Source organism: Silene latifolia, chromosome 7 (assembly GCF_048544455.1).
Source record: "Silene latifolia isolate original U9 population chromosome 7, ASM4854445v1, whole genome shotgun sequence".
In the NCBI taxonomy this organism is placed as follows: Eukaryota; Viridiplantae; Streptophyta; class Magnoliopsida; order Caryophyllales; family Caryophyllaceae; genus Silene; species Silene latifolia.
In genome coordinates, this window is record NC_133532.1 from 110,784,186 (window position 1) to 110,804,267 (window position 20,082).

Genomic DNA, 20,082 nt, shown 5'->3' on the forward strand with positions numbered 1-20,082 from the left:
CGCAAGTTTAGATTTTTAATTTCGTAATTCCCAGTATCCATTTCTAATTCAAATTTGAGACTAGTTTAGATTCTTAATTTCAACTTGTTTTTGATTAATTAGGGTTTTCGCAACCAACAATCATGTTATTCTATGCGTTTCGTCATCGCCTCATTATCAACTTGGATTAGATTCACTTTGCTCGCTCATATTGCACACATAATGCGACTCTGATGTCTTTGTTGGTAATTCCAAAATCAAGATTTTTGATCGTGATCTTAAACGCGCACAGGTCCATCAATTCTTTATTGAACAACTTATACTGCTTTATAAATTTCTTATTTTATTAGTGAAATCAATTAAATTACTCTTAATATTCTTTGTTAGACGATTAACTTCTGATCAACCCATTTTTTCAACATTTTATGTAATTTCATCTCCTAACCGTAACAAATGATTGCTTTAGTATAATGGCATGTTTGGGAAATTAGAATTTGAATTGAATCCCGTGATTGAGACATTTCAAGAGGTTGATAAATTTTAGAATTTGAATTAAAAATGGTCTCAATTCTAATTCCAACCCGTTTAAAATTTGAGTATCTCAAATTCCTACCCATTTCCATCACTATCCGATCCCTAATCTTAGACTTGTCAAATAATCCCTTTGTCGCGGTCAATTGGTTTACCTTTGGTTCTGGGTCACAAAGACCACTGAAAGAGGGGCAATTATTAGATGACAAGTGAACTAAATTGAGTTTAAAGGCATTCCTAAAATAGAAAGGAAAATTATTGACCGAGACACCTTAAAATGGAATAGGTGAGCAAATGACCGGAACGGAGACCCTAATTGTTCTAGGAAAGACTTCTTTGTCGTCGTCGTATCAAAGTGGTTTGAGCAACTTGGCATGGTTATGGTGATTATATATTGGTTGTGTAATAGTTGAAGGAACTCTGATGTTGGGAAATACTGTATTTTTTAGTATGCACTAATTGGTTCTTGATGGATTATATGTAATGAAGTACTACAATGTGATGTTCTTTCAACAATCGGGTCTTTGATTATGAAATTAACTATTATTGCACAGCGTGATCGAGCTTCTTGGTTGACTCGTTCAAATGATTCCTTTGTTAACTCTGTCGCTGAAAATCTTTTGGATCGACTTGAGGTGAGTTTCTTAGGTTTTTCTAAATCTATATGTAGATTATGTGATGAAAATTGGAGTTATGTGACTCTTGAACAAGGTTTCCAATTGGTACGCCTCTTCCACGATGTTATAAGCTTTGCTATCTCGTGACTATTGTGTGATTGTGTCTTCTTCAAATTGCCTCATACTACCAACTACTTTAGCCTTTAGGTGAATCATTTACTTAGCCTCTAGACTGGCAAAAAGGTGGCTTTTAGGGATATTGCCGTCACATTTTGATAACAAAGTTGGAACAGTTTTCACTTAGGAGTGCTACAAATTTATCTTATCTTCAATCTACAATTTTTCCTCTTTTATTTGTACATTATTTTCCTTTTGTAAAAAGAGGATGATACAACACCTAATTTTGTCCCTGTGAAGTTATCATTATATATGATTTGATAGTTCTTGATGTTATCGGTAGGATTGCAAAAAGGACTTTCCCACAGCTCTGTGTCTTGGAGGGTCTCTAAAGGCGATAAGGCATTTACTTCGTGGACAGGGTAAGTAAATTTTGTATTATCGTGTCACGTTTCTTTCAAGTGGGAAATTTTTGCTTCTTTTCAAAAACAAATAACTTAAGTTGGAAGTTATAATGTAGGAGCTGTTTTTTTTTTAATTGTGAAGCATTAGTCATTAAATACAATTTCATTTTGGGGGTAAGGCCGGACGGTGCTTCAATCTTCTTGTCAACATTTCCACCTAAACCTTCCTTTTCTTTGTTTGGCGACATTTGTGGAAACGAATGGTCCTTATGGCAATCGATAAATGCTTTCATGGATTTTATGTTTGTAGAGCCTCAACTGCATAAGTAGTTGTAAGGAACTAGTCTAGATCCCGGCATCCGACGTAATAAATGCGCGATATATATAGACTTTTTACGTTTTTATTGTATTACTTATAGATTTTATATTAATATCTCATTAATTTTCCTATTTCATCTCATTGAATTGTAGTATTTTGATTTTTAAAAAAAAAAATCTCAAAATTAATCAAGAGAATTGAGTAATTCCGTGAAATTTGTATATTTAATGAAAATAATTTAATTGCCTCATTTTAAATAATTTTATTAAATCGTTTTTCCATCACGAAGTCAATAATAACAGTTTATGGTCATGTATAGTTAATAGTTTTATATTTTAATGATGAAAGATTATTATTTTTTAAATGAAAGATTAGTTTAATGAAAGCAAATGTAATTTGTTTCCATGTTTAAGTTAGAGCATTTTGGAAGGAAAACATTTTGAGAATTCTTATTCTCTTAGTAGATATGAGATTATATTACTCTTCATGTCCGCCACATTTTGACATAGAAACAAAGAACCGAATCTTAACACTTTTGGCGTGATTTAACGCAACTCTTCGAATTATTTGTCCAACTTCATGTAAATTGGACATCTTATATTTCCTTGTGGAGACGGTGAGCAGGGATACTGTTGTTTTTCATGCTTGAGAGGAGTAATACATTCTCAGAGTAGGGTGAGATCTATAAGACATACGATAAATAGAATTGTCTCCCTAGCTATGCTCGGGGACTTCATCTTTATATTATACTCCCTCTATGAAGTGTAAGAAAGACTTCTTTTTGTTAATAATCTCTTTATGGTTGAATGTAAAGATGGATTTTAGTTCTTTGTTTTGGTCAAGTTTAACTTGAGCGGGGTTGATTACAGCCTGTTTTAATGACTTTGCTTGTAAGGGCTCATGGATAGTAGTGGTGTTTTATTACTATTGCCATAGATTCACCAATCTCTAGAATTGTCCTCAAGATTATTTATTAATTAGTTTGAAACTAAATCATAGGTGAAGATTATGATAAATAAGGCAATCAGCATTATCTAGCATCAGCTATTTTTCATTGTTACCTATTAAAAGTGTTCTTACAATTCATTAATCTATAGAATTGTTGTCGAGATTATCTTTTGGTTTAGGAAAAATTACAAATAACCACCATATATTTGCATATTTTTACAAATTACCACAATACAAAGTATTTGCATTTTTACAAATAACCCCCAACTTTCACCGTATATTCCCCAATCACCACCATATTTTTGTCCCAAGCAACATTTTCCTTATTTCCCGACTTGTTAAGTAACGATTTACGCAAAATTCCCAAATTACCCTCATTTACCTATACCAACACTATTGCCATTTTACCCAAATAACATGAGCAACTTCTTCTCGATTTCCTTAAATCCCCCAATTAATTCCTAGATCTTAAATCCCTAATTAATCGATCAATTTCTCTCAATCTCTATCTTACTTCCCCCGAATCGTTTTTACAAATGAATGAATTTAAAGTTCAAGTGTGTTCATCTTGGTCTACCCACTATTGTCAAAGTGGGCTATTTACGAAGAGGCATTAATGTAATAATGTTGCAAATGAGGAAATTCCATTGGAGTTTAATTCTTGTGGCTATGACATTTCATTGACTTATTGTGGGCCACCTTTATTGGTTTTACATAGCTAACTATGTTGTTCAACAATACCATTTTTCTATGGATGAAGATGATTATGAATCAAATTTGTCCAATTCGATTATTTTGAAGATTTGGGGAAGTAAGGGGTTTTGGGATTGAAGGAGATTGATCGATTGATCTGGGAATTAAAGGATTTGGAGATTTAGGGTTTTGGAATAATTTGGGAAATTTAGGAAATTCGAGAAGGAAGTTGCTCATGTTATTTGCGTAAAATGGTAATAGTGTTGGTATAAGTAATTGAGGGTAACTTGGGAATTTCGCGTAAATCGTCACTTAATAAGTTGGGAAATAAGAAAAATGATGCTCTTGGTAAAATACGATGGTGATGGGGGAATATACGGTTAAGCTTGAGGGTTATTTGTAAAAATGCAAATACATGGTGATAATTTGTAAAAATACACAAATACGTGGTGGTTATTTGTAATTTTTCCTTTGGTTTATTTGAAACTAAATCATGAGTGAAGATTCTTAATAGATAAGGCAGTATGCATGGTGTAACTACAAATTTTCTTTGTTGATACCTTCTAAAAGTATTCTTATATAATATAGGCACTTTCATGGTTTTGAATTGATTATGGGGCTTGAATTAAATGCTCATTATCATTGATGAATTCCATCCTCGCTGCAGGTGGAATCGAAAAGCTTATTATGATGGATATGTCATCTGATATGGTGAAGTTATGTAAAGATGTTGAGAAAGATATGCCCAACCAAGATATTGAAACATCCTTTGTCATTGGTGATGAAGAGTTTCTGCCTGTGAAAGAAAGGTGCGAATAATGATGCGTAGTGATCCTTCTCTATATTCCCTTTGTCTTTCGCATGTTCCTTTCGTCACCCAGTGTCTCAGCTAGCTAGTTTCTCAGCTAGCTAGTTTTGGTTCACATACTTGGATAATTGTATTAAGCATGGTCTAAGTCTTCCATATGTTTTGTATATCATGTACTACAACTTTTGGTTTTTCTTAATCGTAAGGAAGAATTTTGAAACTTCGCTTTACTTATTATTACTTGCTATCTTTGACGCTTTAGTTCAGTGGACCTGGTTGTCAGCTGCTTAGGATTGCATTGGACAAATGATCTTCCGGGTGCTATGATACAGGTATGTGCTTATTTGCATAATATACTCATGTGACCATTCTCTCCACAAATTAGTAATTTCACAGTGTTTAAAACATTCATCTAACTGTTTTCTTTTCCCGCATTTTTCCCCTTGACTAGAGATTAATGAGGTCAGAGAAGAAGCTAAATGAAATGGGTATCCGTTTTTTCTTCATTCTGACCATTGTAGACGTTTGTCCACGGCAGTGCAGATTGGCATTGAAGCCTGATGGCCTATTTTTAGCTGCTATTCTTGGTGGCGAATCGTTGAAGTTTGTATTCTAACCCTTTTAATACCACTTGTTGCTTTGCTAGAAGTATTTTATTGTTTTTGGTAGCTGAGGTCTGAGACTCTTGAGGATTTCTCGTCTTATTATCTTTTCTTGTGGCTAGAGAATTGAGGATAGCATGTACTGTAGCTCAAATGGAACGTGAAGGTGGAATTAGCCCACGTTTGTCTCCCCTGGCACAGGTACTTTTTTTGCTCTTTCTCCAGCTAGCTATACTAAGAGTTGTCAGTTGGTTTTGATATCACGAGCTAAATTCATTGATATTGGGATCTTGAAAATATGATAACTTGGTGCGGGGATTGAAGGTAGAGGACTGTCGCTGAAACTATAATAAAGTGACAAGCTAACTCCAGGACAGTCAAAATATCGCACCAAAGGAAACTTGGTATATAGTATAAAAATAACTCATGCAAAGCATTATTATTAGTATTGTAGTTCCTACAAATACGCTCCTTGTCCATCTATGAACGAAACCAATGAAACGACAAGCAAATCCATCTTTGTAATGCCATCCTCCCCTCATTCTCTAAGAGAGTCAAATTAACAACTCTCTTCATTCACTTGGATTTACTACATAGTCCTGTTGACTTTTCCATGTCATTCAAAGCAACTTACCATATTTCCATATTGGGATAGATTTTGGCTTACAACGACAAATATAGTGGGTTACCTAATTCGCTCGCCCCCCTCCGAATTGCGAATTAATTCGAACGAATTAATTCGCAATTCATTTTCTTCTTAATTCGCCCCAATTCGCGAATTATTCGCTGAGATGAGCGAATTATATGATTATGCTAAAAACCAAAAAAAATGAGGAAAAATTGAAGTATAGACAAGATACTTGGTTATTTTGAAGTTTGAACTTTGAAGCCAAGCACAATAATTTGATTCACTATTGTAGATTTGTAGATTTAGCTTTAATTTGATTTTGATTTCTGACAGGAAGATTATTTTTTTTAGCTTTGTTAATATAAAAGGATAATCCTTTTGCGAATTGGATTCGACGAATTACCGAATTTTAAAATAATGTAATTCGCCAGCGAATTGAATTCGCTAAATTGAGCGAATCACGAATTAGAATTAAGAAAGCGAATTGAACGAATTGCGAATCCGGTAACCCTAAAATTATACCCTTTGAATTTTGTGGGCTCCACCGCTCATCCACTTATTTTTAGACTACTTGCCCATTTGTTAAATCTGTGTCGTATGGACATCTAGTACATCTAAATGTAGTAGCTTGTAAATATTGTCAGACAAAAGGAACACATAGCGACTACCTTTTTCCTTGTGAAACTAACATAGCAAACTAGCTGAATGTCTGAAAGCAGATGATGAAGAATAGGAAGAGAGTGTTCCGACTATGTTAGCAGCTTATTCAAAAAATATTCTCCCTAGGACAATGATAGTACGCGTGTATATAGTCAGTCCCTGTAAATAACTTTCACATCTTTCACATCTGCAAACTGGAAAAAAATGCACCTATTTGTTTGCCAATCCTGCATTTTATCAAGAGTTCACTTTGGAGCCCCTCTTGAAAGAGGTCATCCTCTTGGAATTCTTCAACTTCTTCAAAAATTTGGATTTTCTAACAAAACTGGCTAAGAGGGTAACACATGTTCACAGTGTTTGAGTAAAATTTGTTCAAAGAGTGTAAGAAAATCCGAGGATCTCCAAACCATGCACTATCCCCTTTAGAGTGAGAGAGAGAGACCTTGATTGTGGAATTGTGGAACGCGGCAACTCTGAAGATTTACCAAATTCCTATTGTGTCTGATGTTTCTAATGTTGCTGCCTAATGTTGATTCTCTCCCTTCCCGTCAATAGGTTTGGAGACATTCCTTGCATGAAATATGGTAGTCTTTCCTGTTTTTTTTGCGTTATATTAGGTTTTATTTTGTTGCTGTTTCTTGTTACTTAAATATCTCTGTATTTTCAACTGGGCATCAAAATCCCGCAGTGACACTATTGGCACCGATAACGGTTAAATTGCATGTATCCTTTCAACTGTGATACAATGAAGGGTCACTATTACCCCCAAATGTGCCCTTCAATAGTACCTGTTAAGGCATTTGTTTGATGCCTTTAACAGCGTGATTTATATTTTAGTTTTATTTAGTTATTATGAATTCAATTACAGAATGTGTCATAAGGACATTTAACATTGAGCTGCCTCTGCATGTCAACACCTCGCCAGTCGCGCTCACCACTCACCACTCACCACTATTTGAGATTCCGATTTTGTTGTCATTGACCCTTCAGAATTTTGATTTTTTTTATTCTTCATTGACCTTCTGCCCTTGTGATCTTTTCCATTTCCTTTTCACTAGTTACTACCTTTCATTAGTGTTCTTTTACTCTAATTTAATATCTTAAAGTTTAAGTGTCTATTGGATATATAGGTAAGAGATGCAGGGAACCTTTTGACAAGGACAGGCTTCACTCTTCCAGGCGTTGATGTAGATGAATATACTGTTAAGTATGAAAATGGCAAGTGCTATGTTGTACCTGAATACGTTATTCTCCTGCTTCTTCTATCTTCTTTTTTGGGAGAGGGAGAGGGAGAGTTATGATGACTGAGTTTTTTTGTTTTGCGGTTTAACTTTATTTCCATGGTGAGGGAGAGGGAAAAGGAAAGGGAGAGGGAGAGGGAGAGGGAGAGGGAGAGGGACAGGGACAGGGACAGGGACAGGGACAGGGAGTATGATGACTGAGTTTTTGTGTTTGCGGTTACTTTATTTCCATGATTTCTTTGACATTAGTTTTCATCTGCCAGCTTTGCAGTTGATTGAACATCTTCGTGCAATGGGTGAAACAAATGCTCTCTTGCAGAGGAATAACGTAAGATACTGTTAATTTTGTCTTTCTTATTGTTTGTGCATGTGTAATGAGGTATTGACAATGTCTTAACTACGTCAGATATTAAATAAAGAGACAGCTTTGGCGACGGCTGCTGTTTATCAGTCAATGTTTGGAGCTGAAGATGGCACAGTTCCCGCGACTTTCCAGGTAACAGTTTACTCTCATTGCTCGGAATTAAATTGTGTAGAAATATGATGTTTACCATCCGTATCTTCTTTTATGTTGGAAGCAAAATAATTTGGCATGTACAAGTGAAAATTGATCATTTTATTTCCTTCCTCTTCAACAACGGAGCTTACTATCTAAACAAGGGACTTTTATCTCTTCCCCTTTTCTCCCCTGAATCTCCCTCTATCCCTCACCAGACAAGGGGCTATGTGTGAACCATTTAGAACTTGAGGTCCTACAACGTGAATTTTAATATGCTACTAGTTGAACTATTTCATCAACTATTTCCTAGGACTTGACTCCCATGTGTCGTTATTGCTACAACTCGGTCCCCTATTGAACTAGCAGACTACAATGTGATGAGCTTTGTAGTCTAATAACTCTGAGACAGTATCATGCTTCTCGAGTTCAGTTACAGGTGAATCAGATGATATTACCTTAGCTTGATTTAGGGATGTGATTGGTACAGGGTGGGGGTGAATATAGGCTTCCTGCAGCACCCACCTAGCAAAACCTCTACCCATACTGGCTCGGCTACGCCAGTGCCCACTGCATGTAAATTTCCCACCTCCTCTTCTGCTCCAAACGGGAGAAAATCTACAACCATACTGCTTTACTTACTTGCTAGTTGCTACCATCTATTGAAGTGGTGTGTCTCATCCCCAAACATGTTGCACTCATACCCACTTTGACGAGGACGGGTACAATGTAGTATTTGCTTCTACCCAGTACCCTCCTCATTGATATCACTTTGGAATGTAAAAGGCTACAATTGATCTTGGCAGTCCACATTGCTCAAAGTTAGGATTTAATCGGTCGTCAATCCATTGCTGGTCTACTTGGCCCTATTAATTTAATCTTTATTTATGCTGTATTCAAGACTAAATGGATTCGAATGATGATTCATGTTAGTCGACCCCATATCATGTTTGGGTTAATGCTCTGTTGTTATGGGCAGGTGATTTTTATGACGGGGTGGAAAGAACATCAGTCTCAGCAAAAGGCGAGGGTCTGCCACTGTATCCTTTCAAGACCTCCAAAAGCAGTTTGGAAGTGAAAATTAGGCGTGTTATATCAGTCGGCATTACTAGCCTTATAATTTTCTTGATATATGTTGCAACAATTAAGGGTGTGTGTGGATATAGAACAGGAGTGAAGGAAAGCGGAGGGGGTGGAGGGAACTGGAAAGGAGGATCATGAGAATTTCCCCATTAAGTCATTCTTTCGTTGCAGAGATTTTGCCTCGAGGAAACGGAGATTTTAATCCTTTCCTACCCTCCCCTCCCCTCCAAATTCCTCTAATCTCATTTCTCTAACCAAATAAAGCAAACTGCGCTCTTCCCTTTCATTTCCCTTTGGAATCCCTCCATCCAAGCATTATTTATGGGCAATGAGAAATATCATATTGGTTTTTGTGCATACATTTGGAGAAAAATAAACATATATCGGATGTATTACCTCCATTTTTTTTGAGTATATATGTATTTTTTTCTTGAGTTTATTATCTCAAACTTTATTCGTTTTTGAGCATGTTGTTTTAACTTGAGCTTATTAAAGTTTATACTCCCTCCTAGTCTAATTGTTGGTTCTTTTTTTTTGGTCACCAAAATTAAGGAAATGAATTTGGATCACATAAAATACCCTACCCCATATATAATTGAATTTGGACCAGACAAAATTTACCAACAAGGAAAGGGAATTAACACCCGACTAGCATCGAAAAGGAAAGAAGAACCAACAATTAGACTAGGAGAGTAGGAGGGAGTAAGTTAGATTTTATTTTTTTTCCATCAAAACTCAAATTGTATTAAGGGCATTAGCAATAGATGAACCTTCAATAGGTTTGTTCTCATGCCACATAAGATAATATTTAACTCATTTACTTACAAACCTTATACCAACAATAAATAAACCTTTTTAAGGTTCATAATATGGCCTACTATACTATTTATTCTCTCACATTCTCTCTCCACAAACTTGTATACTATATTGTAACCCTATCATCCATGAACTTCAACACTCGGGGTTTGTAGACAAATCTTTAAAATAATGGACACATCATTCTACAAACCTTTGACAAACCTCTATTGATATTGCCCTAAGGGGCTGTTTGGTCGGGGGTCTAAAAGAAAGGGAAAGGGAAATAAAGCTAATGATTCTCTTTGTTTGTGTTTGTTTGACACAAACAAAGAGAATGGAGTTCTCTTCCTTACCCTCAAATCTATCCAACTCCTTACCCCCCAAGTAAATGGATTTCATTACGCCTCTAACCCATTATCCACCTCCGTCATCCACCACTTTCATTCAAACTTCGGTCATCACCACAAGAGTCTCCCTATCACCACCCTCATTACTTCGCCGTCGCCGTCCCCACCCGCACCTCTAACATCCGCCACCACCGATACCTGTCACTAGCGACACTCCACCCACCATCGCCGACGATCCCCTGCCATATCCGTTGTACTGCGCATAGACCATTGATTATTACTTGTCATTTATGAAAGGCCATTTGCATATAGTAGCTGACACTTCCATAGTCCCATAGACCAAACATCTGAAGTAGGTTATTTTGCTTTAGATGCAATCATTATGGTGGGCAGGAAGCCATTGGAAAAAGAAAAAAGTAATGAGATAGATTAGATTCAACAAGTAAAGTATTGAATTGGGGTATTGTTGATTAATCAAAATTATACATGAATTATGTACGTACAACATGGTGAGGCGGTGGAAGCGCCGGTGATATGGCAGTGGAAACGAGGTGACGTGGCGGTGTTATCGGCGCCGAAGGTCCTTGAAAGTGATTGTCGGAGGCTGTCTTGATTATAGTGGAGAATAAAATGGGTGGTTGTTTGGTTTATTGTTATTCCCTTTGATAAAATAACCAAACAATGAAGTAAATTTGAGGAATTCTCATACCTTTCCCTCCATTTCTCTTTGTTGATTCTTTTCCCTTACATGAACCAAACGCCCCCTTATATATATATATATATAGAGAGAAGAGATCAACTAAGGCCCTTAGATATATTAAGTCCATAAGTCCTAATGTGGGCGGTTGGATCAATCAAACCAATGGCCAAGATTTCGCAGTCAAACCCCACTAAACTAATATTTTTGATTTACCTTTCTCCTCTTACCCACTAACCCATGCATGCTACACTGTTTGTCCATCAGTCCATGATCATTTCCCTCCTCATTTTCTAGACAATTCAAAACAACTTGCGGGTATTTTTCCCTCTATTTCCTGTCATTTCGTCTTCCTTTTCTTTCTTCACATTGCTGATAACTCCATTTTCATCACTACCAATTAACTCCATCCTAACAAACGCCATTTTCATCACTACAAATTAATTCCAACTCGCCTGCAAACTCGCCTGTCTCCATTTTTTTATAAGGTATTTTTTCCATTCCTTATTTAGTGATTTGTAGTTTGTTTTTTGTTAATTATTGCCTTTGTTAAACTATCATAAAAAGAGTTCATTTGATTTTTCAATCTTCAATTATGGGTTTGCTGATGTTGATTTGTTCAATTGTTAATTATGGTTGTGCAGATCAAATTCGAGGTCATTTGATAATTAACAATGGTTTTTGCCAAGAAAAATGCCAAGAAATCTTCCAAGAAATCTGAATCGAAGGTAAAAAATCTCGTCTTGTTGGTATAACTCTTGTAGAATGATGTGTAACTTCAATTAAATATCTGTATAACTCTAATCCCAATTGTTTGTCATCTACAGATGGATGTTGTAGAAAGTATTGACACGGGAGTTGATATCCAGGTTAAAAGTTTTGATTTTTATTTATACGTTACTAGATGTCTAACTCTCCTTACTAGATGTATAACTTTAGTACTCAATATGTATAACTCTGGTTACTTAATGTAAAACTCTGGTTACTAGATGTATAACTTTAGTACGCAATATGTATAACTCGGTTTCTAGATGTATAACTCGGGTTCTAGATGTATAGCTCTTCGATTCTCGTGACCAACTCCTTTTTCATAATGTCAAACTCTAATTGTTATATGTATAACTATACTTCTAATTAGTTTCCATACATAGAGTTATACAATATATGCCTACTGATTATACAATTTATACCTGGATTTATACAATATATAGCTAGAGTTATACAATTTATACTTTGGAGTTATACATTAGATGCCGGAGTTATACCTAGAGTTATACCTGAGTTATTCCCGAGTTATTCATTATACTTGTATATGCTTACATTATACATTGTATGGCCGTAGTTATACATTCTATGGCTAGAGTTATACATTACATGGCCGTAGTTATACTTTCTATTGCTAGAGTTATACATTTTATTGCGGTCATTTGTTGTATAACTCGATTACATGTTGAATAACCTGTCATGTCATAATGTATAACGGGAGTTATACAATATATGGCCAGAGTTATACATTCTATGGTTAGAGTTATACATTACATGGCCAGAGTTATACTTTCTATTGCTAGAGTTTTACATTCTATTGCAGTCATTTGTTGTATAACTCTGATTACATGTTGAATAACTTCTGATGTCATAATGTATAACTGGAGTTATACAATATTTGCTTAGAGTTGTACATTTTATTCCTGGAGTTATACAATATATGCCTAGAGTTATACAAGATATGCCTAGAGTTGCACATTAGATAATTTTAGTTTCGATTGTCCACTTTTGTTATTATATGTATAACTCGTCTTTATTCTCGTATAACTCTCCCGATTATCTCTTCTTTTGTTTGTCACTCTGATTATATGTATATGTATAACTGTCTTCGTTAATCTGAATCCCTTTTTGTTTGTCGCTACTGAGATGGATGATGCACCAATCGAGAAGGAGCCGATTCTCAAGTTCAAAGTTTGACCTTTTTATAATCATTGTCATTTGTTTTATAACTCGATTACATTTTGAATAACTTTTACTTTGCCAGGATGTATAACTCTTGATATTTTCTCGATTAACTCTATTATCGAAATGCATAACTTTACTTATATTTTGTATAACTCGACTATCTATTTTATAACTTTATTTCACAAGATGTTCATTTCTTTGTTGCAAATATCTCTAATTGCAACTACAAAGATGTCTAATTTTGTGTGTTGTCCTTGTTTTTCCCAGGATAGTCGAGGCCAAGCCAATGGTGAAGAGGGTGCATGAAATCACGGTTTCGTGTCGACCTCAAAGGCTTGTCTCTCTCATTGAAAAGCTTAATGAGGATCAGGTGTCCGCTGTTAAGAAAATTGGGTTTGGTGGCGTTTTGGAGCTTAAGATTAGCAGCTTCCCACTTGCACACGTTCGCCTATTCTTGGAGTCCTTCTCGGATGGATCATATGTGTTCAGGGCTTCTCGGAAGAAGGAGTTTATGATCAGTAAGCATGATGTGCATGACTGTTTCTTGTTACCTTTTGGACCCAACCCTCTCCCTTTGGTACCTGTGAGCTCGCAGAAGGGGTCCAACGATCCCGAGAATAAGGAGCTGAAGGAAAATAGCGGCAAGCGTACAGGGTGGGCAAAGGGAATGGTGCAATAAGTTTAGGGAAAGTTTACAAGCAACTTATGGAGTACGAGGAGGCGGACGATCATTTTTGCCGGCTTTTTGTTTTGTTCTGTATGTCTTTATTCCTCGCACCCACCCCAAACAACGGGATAGATTGGAAGCTGTTAAGGGCTGTAGAAGATCCTAAAGCCATCCCGCATTTTGACTGGTGCTCTTATATTTTGGAAATGATGGTGAAAGCGAGGACAGATCAGTAAAAGGGGTAACGATGTTGGGTGGTTGTATCCCCTTCCTCATGATAAGCTACTTTCAGCGATATGATTACAAGGGTAAGCCGTGCCTCCACGATCTACCTTTGATTAAGCATTGGGATGAAACTTCGCTTGTAGAGGGTAAAATTTGAGGTGGCTCAAGGGGGATTGGGTACTTTAACCTTGCCTAAGACCAGGTATCCGAGGTGCCTTCAAGACCCCTCTTATAGAAGGAGTTTGGACAGTAGCAGCCTCAGCGACCCGCGTGAACCCAAACTACACATTGCTATCGGGCCCCCACCCCCTCTCCCCCGCTCAACTTCTCGAGAAGAAGTTCATTCGATAGAACTACCAAAGAAGTGTCGAGGATGACCAGGAATTGAAAGCTAGGGCTATCGATGTAAGTTCAAACTATTATATATTTCTGCAGATGGATTTCTATTTCAAATTTGAACGTACCCATCTATTATAATATAACTAACTTACTGTACTTCTTGAATGCAGTGTACTCACGAGCTTTATCTACAAATGCAAAGGAACGCTATTGTGTTCTATTCATGGTACGCAGATGCAACCGCAAGGATCAAAGCTGTAACTAGTGATCCGACGGGCCTAAAACCTAGTCAGGCCTCTCAAGAATTCTTTGAGGGTGAAAAGATTCAAAAGTACGTCGGGGGACGAAGCGAAGGTAATGTTGCGAAAAGGTCAAGGTTTCTGTTGGTAACGCTCCTGCATTTGGAGAGGTCGTTAGTGAGTCGCCCAAAAAATGTGACGGAATTGATGCATCTACGCGTCAAATTAGTGAAGTTCTTTCTAGTCTCGCCAATGATGGGGGTGGGAGGGGCGGTAACCCTCATGCGAGTCAAGGCGTGGAGAGTCGGACAAGGCCGACGCGCCAACGAAATCGATGGCGCTTTCATGGTCAAAGATTATGGAGGAAGTGGGAGGTGATACAGTAGTTTCTAATCAGAAGTCAGATGCTAGCCCAGGGTTAGAGGATCAAGTCGTGTGCACCCCCGTCCAAATGGCCAGAGAGCTGTTGTTGGAGGCGAATTACACCGCGGATGAAATTGACCAAGCTTACGGACGGGGATACGACGCTGAGATTCTGCCCGGGGTAGGTGATGAGGTGCATGAGCACGTTCATGGGGAGGGACTGAAAGAAAATGTTGAAAATGTTGAAAGATTGTCAGACATTGACCATGAAAGATTATCAGACATTGTACACCAAGCTGACGGACGGTCAGAGGATGCCGAATCTCGGCTCCGGGCAGGTGATGAGGTGCGCGAGCAAGTTCATGGGGAGGGATTGAAAGAAAATGTGCAAAGATTGTCAGACAATCAACCGTCAGATAAGGAGATGGAAAAATCTTCATTCCCAGAATTGGGTTTGGATACACAAGAATTGATGGAGTGTATGTTTTCTACTGCTGAAATGAAGGAAGCTTTATGTGGACTTCCAGCGTACGGGAGTGGTCCTGGTGGCGAGGTAAGTTTGTTAATTTGCGCTAAATACTTTTTATACAATCGTTTTTTTTTATTGGTCGTGTATAACTCTAAGTTGATAAAGTATAACTTTGTTGAAACTTATGTTGAGGCCTTGTAAATCGTAGTGCCACCGCAACGGCGGTTGGTTGGTACAACTCTTAACCAAGATATGACTACAGATTATACAAAGATATATGACTAGAGTTATACAATATATGCTTTGGAGTTATACATTAGATAGCTGAAGGTATATCTAGAGTTATACCGGAGTTATTCCCGAGTTATACATTATAGTGCATATGCTTACGATTATACATTTTATGGCCGAGTTATACATTCTATGCTTACGATTATACATTTTATGGCCAGAGTTATACGTTTGGTACAGTTCCTAACCATATGTGTATAACTCTTACTCGTCGAATAATTCGATAGCATATTTTTAACACTTCACACGTGTATAGCTCTTGCCCTTCTATGTATAACTGTAATTCATTGGGTCTGTAACTCTGTGACCCAATTGTCTCACTTTTAGAGTTTTACTTGTAATTTTTTTTATACCAAAGCATGGTGTTTAATTTTATGATTTTTCATTCAAAGCACTTTAAAAAGGATGTAATTGAGAATGTTGAACAACATTCTAACAATGGGGGTGTAAACGTAGATGTTGTGAAGGGTGCGGAGATCACCCCGGGGAATCCTTCAACGGAATGGAGTGGAAATCAAATCCCTCTGACTTTCATGAGCACGACAGATGTGAATGAGGCATTTGCCGAGGTTGAGGAGCGAACGATTGGTGCTGCCAAAGAAGGTTTGGTAGTTGAAATCGCCGTGCTAGGGTTGAGCCGGTTGGACCACTCCCACCCCTATTTATGTGCCGCGATGTGACATGATCCACCATCCTTTCTTACTGCATTCAACTGCCCCCTTCCGTGTATGGACATTGTACCCGAGAACCTAGGTTGTTCTCGGGATTGCGGGGCACCCGAACCCGACCAAAGACGTATGCTCACAAAGGGTTGCGATTTAACAAGGAACGTTTCAGGACGGTGTTCACGGTGAGGAAGGATGTAATGGATTATGTCTTTGATCAATTCCACGTCCATAAGAAAGAGTAAGTAAAAGAAAATTTTTACCTATATTTCAATACGACACCAAACAAGGCCATGAATCTTTCCCTTTGCGCGTGTCTCAATTTTGCTAATCCTTTGTAGGGAACAATTGGTCACATATCCCCGTCCAAATCGCATAACGCGTCGATCTCCGTCGTTGATGCCCGGCTCGACATTACGGCCAATGTCATCGACTGCTGGTCTGTTCTACTCAATCAACTTACGCACGCGAACACCGCAGCTGTTTCAAGTTCGCGCTGTTTCTTTGGCCTAGGTCACGCTGTAAGTGTGCTCGAACTTCGCAAGTTATTTTGTGACAAACTGTACGTAACTTGTGATACAAGCTGTCAACCCCCGTCTATCATTTTTATAGGACCTAGCAATTGCAATTTGGCAAGGCAGGAATAAAAACTTGGTTGTTGATAATTCTGAAGGCTTTTGTGCCTCGTGGGACATGTGGCAAGAGTCGTGTTCTAGTCCATTCCAACTGGACTCCGATATGGTGAGCTCAGATATCAATATAGAGACATTTACATACTGGAATTATACATTATTTTCCTAGAGTTTAACAGTATATGCTTAGAGTTGTACAATATATGCTTTGGAGTTAGGCCTGGAGTTATACCTAGAGTAATACCCGAGTTATACACTACATCGTATATGCTTACAGTTATAGATTTTATGGCTAGAGTTATACATCCTATGGCAAGAGTTATACATTATATAACTCTAGCTTTCGAATGACTAGAGTTATACGTTCTAGGATCAAGTTATACATTATTTGTCTAGAGTGATACAAGATATGCTTAGAGTTTTGATGAGTGGCTAACTTCACTCCATAACTCTAGGCATATAATGTATAACTTTAACCATAGAATGTATAACTCATCGCACATAAAGTACAATCGTAAGCATATACGATATAATGTATAACTCCAGGCATCTCGCTATCGCACATAATGTACAACTACAAGAATATACTGTATAACTCTAGAAATTGAATGTACAACTCTACACATATAATGTATAACTCTAACCATAGAATGTATAATTCCAACTACGCACAATATGTATGCCTCTAATCTGCTAATTATGTTTTATAACTCTTAGATTTTTGGTGCATGTTTGTAGGTTTTCGTCCCGGTAAGCACTGGCGATGAAGATCATCACTCTTGCATTTGCATAAATTTCCTCTCTGAGCAGTTCGAGTATCTTGATAATCGTTCTTATGAGGACGATCTTCTGAAATTACCATACGGAGGGATTGCGCGTATTACTGTAAGTCTTATAAAACTGGTGACTAGATTAATTATCAGCTCCATTTGTTTTGTTAATTGGCCTTCCCCTTTTAAACGTCTTGCCTAACTTCCGCCAGGCTTATGCAATGGGAAAGTATATGGCCTACAAAGGGCTCGACATAGGCAAGAAAGTTGAAGGGTTTCCTTTTGTCAACATTAAATTCAACTCGGCAGGATCGGGACATACCGCCAATGACTGGTCTTTACGTCATGGTTCATATGTTCTTTGTCTCGTGGAGAGCCATTCGACTGTACCCTAGGGACTAAGGAAAGCAATGACCTCATGCGAGCGGAAATTGCTGCAATCCTTGTCCTCAGTGACATTAACTTGGACAGGGAAGCTGTGTTATCCAGGGTAACAGCTTTTAAGGAGCTTAAAGACCGTGGAATGGAGGAGGTGCGTGATAAACAGAGGACAGCCGGCTACACAAGTGGAAGGAAGAGAGGTGTTGGAATCGCCGGAGAGAACAGTTTTGCTAAACGACCTTGCTCTAAAGTCAGTTCAACCTATCAGACTCCACCTTCCAAAGTAGCCCTGGGCCGGATGCCGTCTAGTCGGGCCCTTTCAGCTGTTAATAGCCGCTGCCGCTCCCGGGGTAAGGGCGATGGCCTTGGTTGCACCACATATTGCGGGGAACCAGACGCCGACCTTACCGTGGTCGCCAAGATGCTGAAGATGAACAAGGCATTAACTAGGGATATCCCGGTGTATCGCAAACAAGTGGCTGATTACGTTTTTGTTGATGACTACAAATTTCCAAATGAGTAAGCTGTCTAAAATCCTAATGTTTTATCATATTAAGTTTTATCAATATAGACACATTTCCATACTGGAATTCTACCGTATTTTGCGTAGAGTTTTTCAGTATATGCTCAGAGTTGTACAATATATACTTTGGAGTTATACATTAGAGGCCTGGAGTTATACCTAGAGTAATACATGGAGTTATATGTTTCAACACTGAAGTTATATATATCGTTAATGGAGTTACACATTCCTAAACCGCAGATTATACGTTTCATCGCTGAAGTTATGCGATCATTTTAATAGCATTACCTTCCCATTTAGTATACGTTATAGCCTCGATTAACACCTGTTGTCCGAACTACAAGAACCACTTGTGAGTTATGGCCGGCACGGAACAATTAATAGGTTGCAAATGTTGTCTATGCTCCCTGAGACGCCAATGGATGAAAAAGTGATTGAGTGTTGGTCCTTGTTGCTTAATCGATTGGAGGCAGAGGATTGCGCGATTTTTCGTTCGTCTTTCTTCGGTATCCGTCATATGGTATGGTCCTAATCAATCCTTTAATATGTTATAAGAGTTTCACATACCCTCTTTAAAACTTTCACAGTGGAAATTAAGTCTAAAGTTATACATACCCTCCCTGGAGTTAAACATTTTGTTTTGAGAAGTTATTAACAACCAGTATGAACTTAGGCATTCTTCATTATGCTATAAGAGTTACTGTGCAACTCCAATGCAGAACCCCTATAACTCCACTGGTATCCTCACACATATACTGCTACTTGAATAGGAAATAATCTTGAGCCTTGTACGAAACCCTGTCCAACAAACACCGGACACCGAAAGGTTGTACAATACGTGGGACGTCTTCCCAAACCGATCAGGGACAAATTTCAGCTTGAAGGCTGATTTAATCTTCGTACCCATTAAGATTGAAGCCCATTATGCATGTGTGTGTATCAACTTTAATTCTAGGACGATTGATCTTCTGGACAATAAGTACTATTCAAGTCCGCGACAATCGGAGATATGCAAAGCATGTCACGTTATTGTAAGTGGAATTAAATTGTAATTATGTTCAACTAAAAAGTGTTGTCACCGCTTTTACAATTTCAGTTTTTGACGTTCTTGTCTCTGCCAGGCGAGCCTCATGAGCGACTACGTGGAGTCTAGGGACGACGAGAAGAACATAGGGAAAGACATACCGGCGTTCAGCCTCCGTCGATCCAGTTTGCCTGGCATCAGCAAACGATAAACGACACCGAGTCTGGCTTGTTCGCCATGATGCACATGTTAATGTACGAGGGTGATAGTTTTGGTCACGTTGATCTCGAGAGGAAGGTGAACCGTCGATATTTGGTGATCCAGTTTGCAGCGACGCTTCTCCTAGCTGACATGAACATCATCAGGGAAGGAGTTCTGTCCAAGGTCAATGGTTTCATTGGCGAGAAATTACAGATCCCGAAGCAAGTAGAAGCCAGACGGAAAGCAGCGCGGAGAGGAGATAAAAAACCTGCGAAAAAATAGAATGTATTTCCTTTGATTCTGTATTCTCTTTTTTTGCAACTCTAGTATGTTGTCAAGAAACTCCTTAACAACTTAGACAACTTTTTAGAATAG

At 37.9% G+C, this 20,082-nt stretch overlaps 1 pseudogene; it reads left to right on the forward strand.

Annotated features, from left to right (window-relative positions):
• The first annotated feature begins 202 nt into the window (after positions 1 to 202).
• Positions 203 to 9,296, forward strand: LOC141590516 (putative methyltransferase At1g22800, mitochondrial; annotated as a pseudogene).
• Positions 9,297 to 20,082: the final 10,786 nt, after the last annotated feature.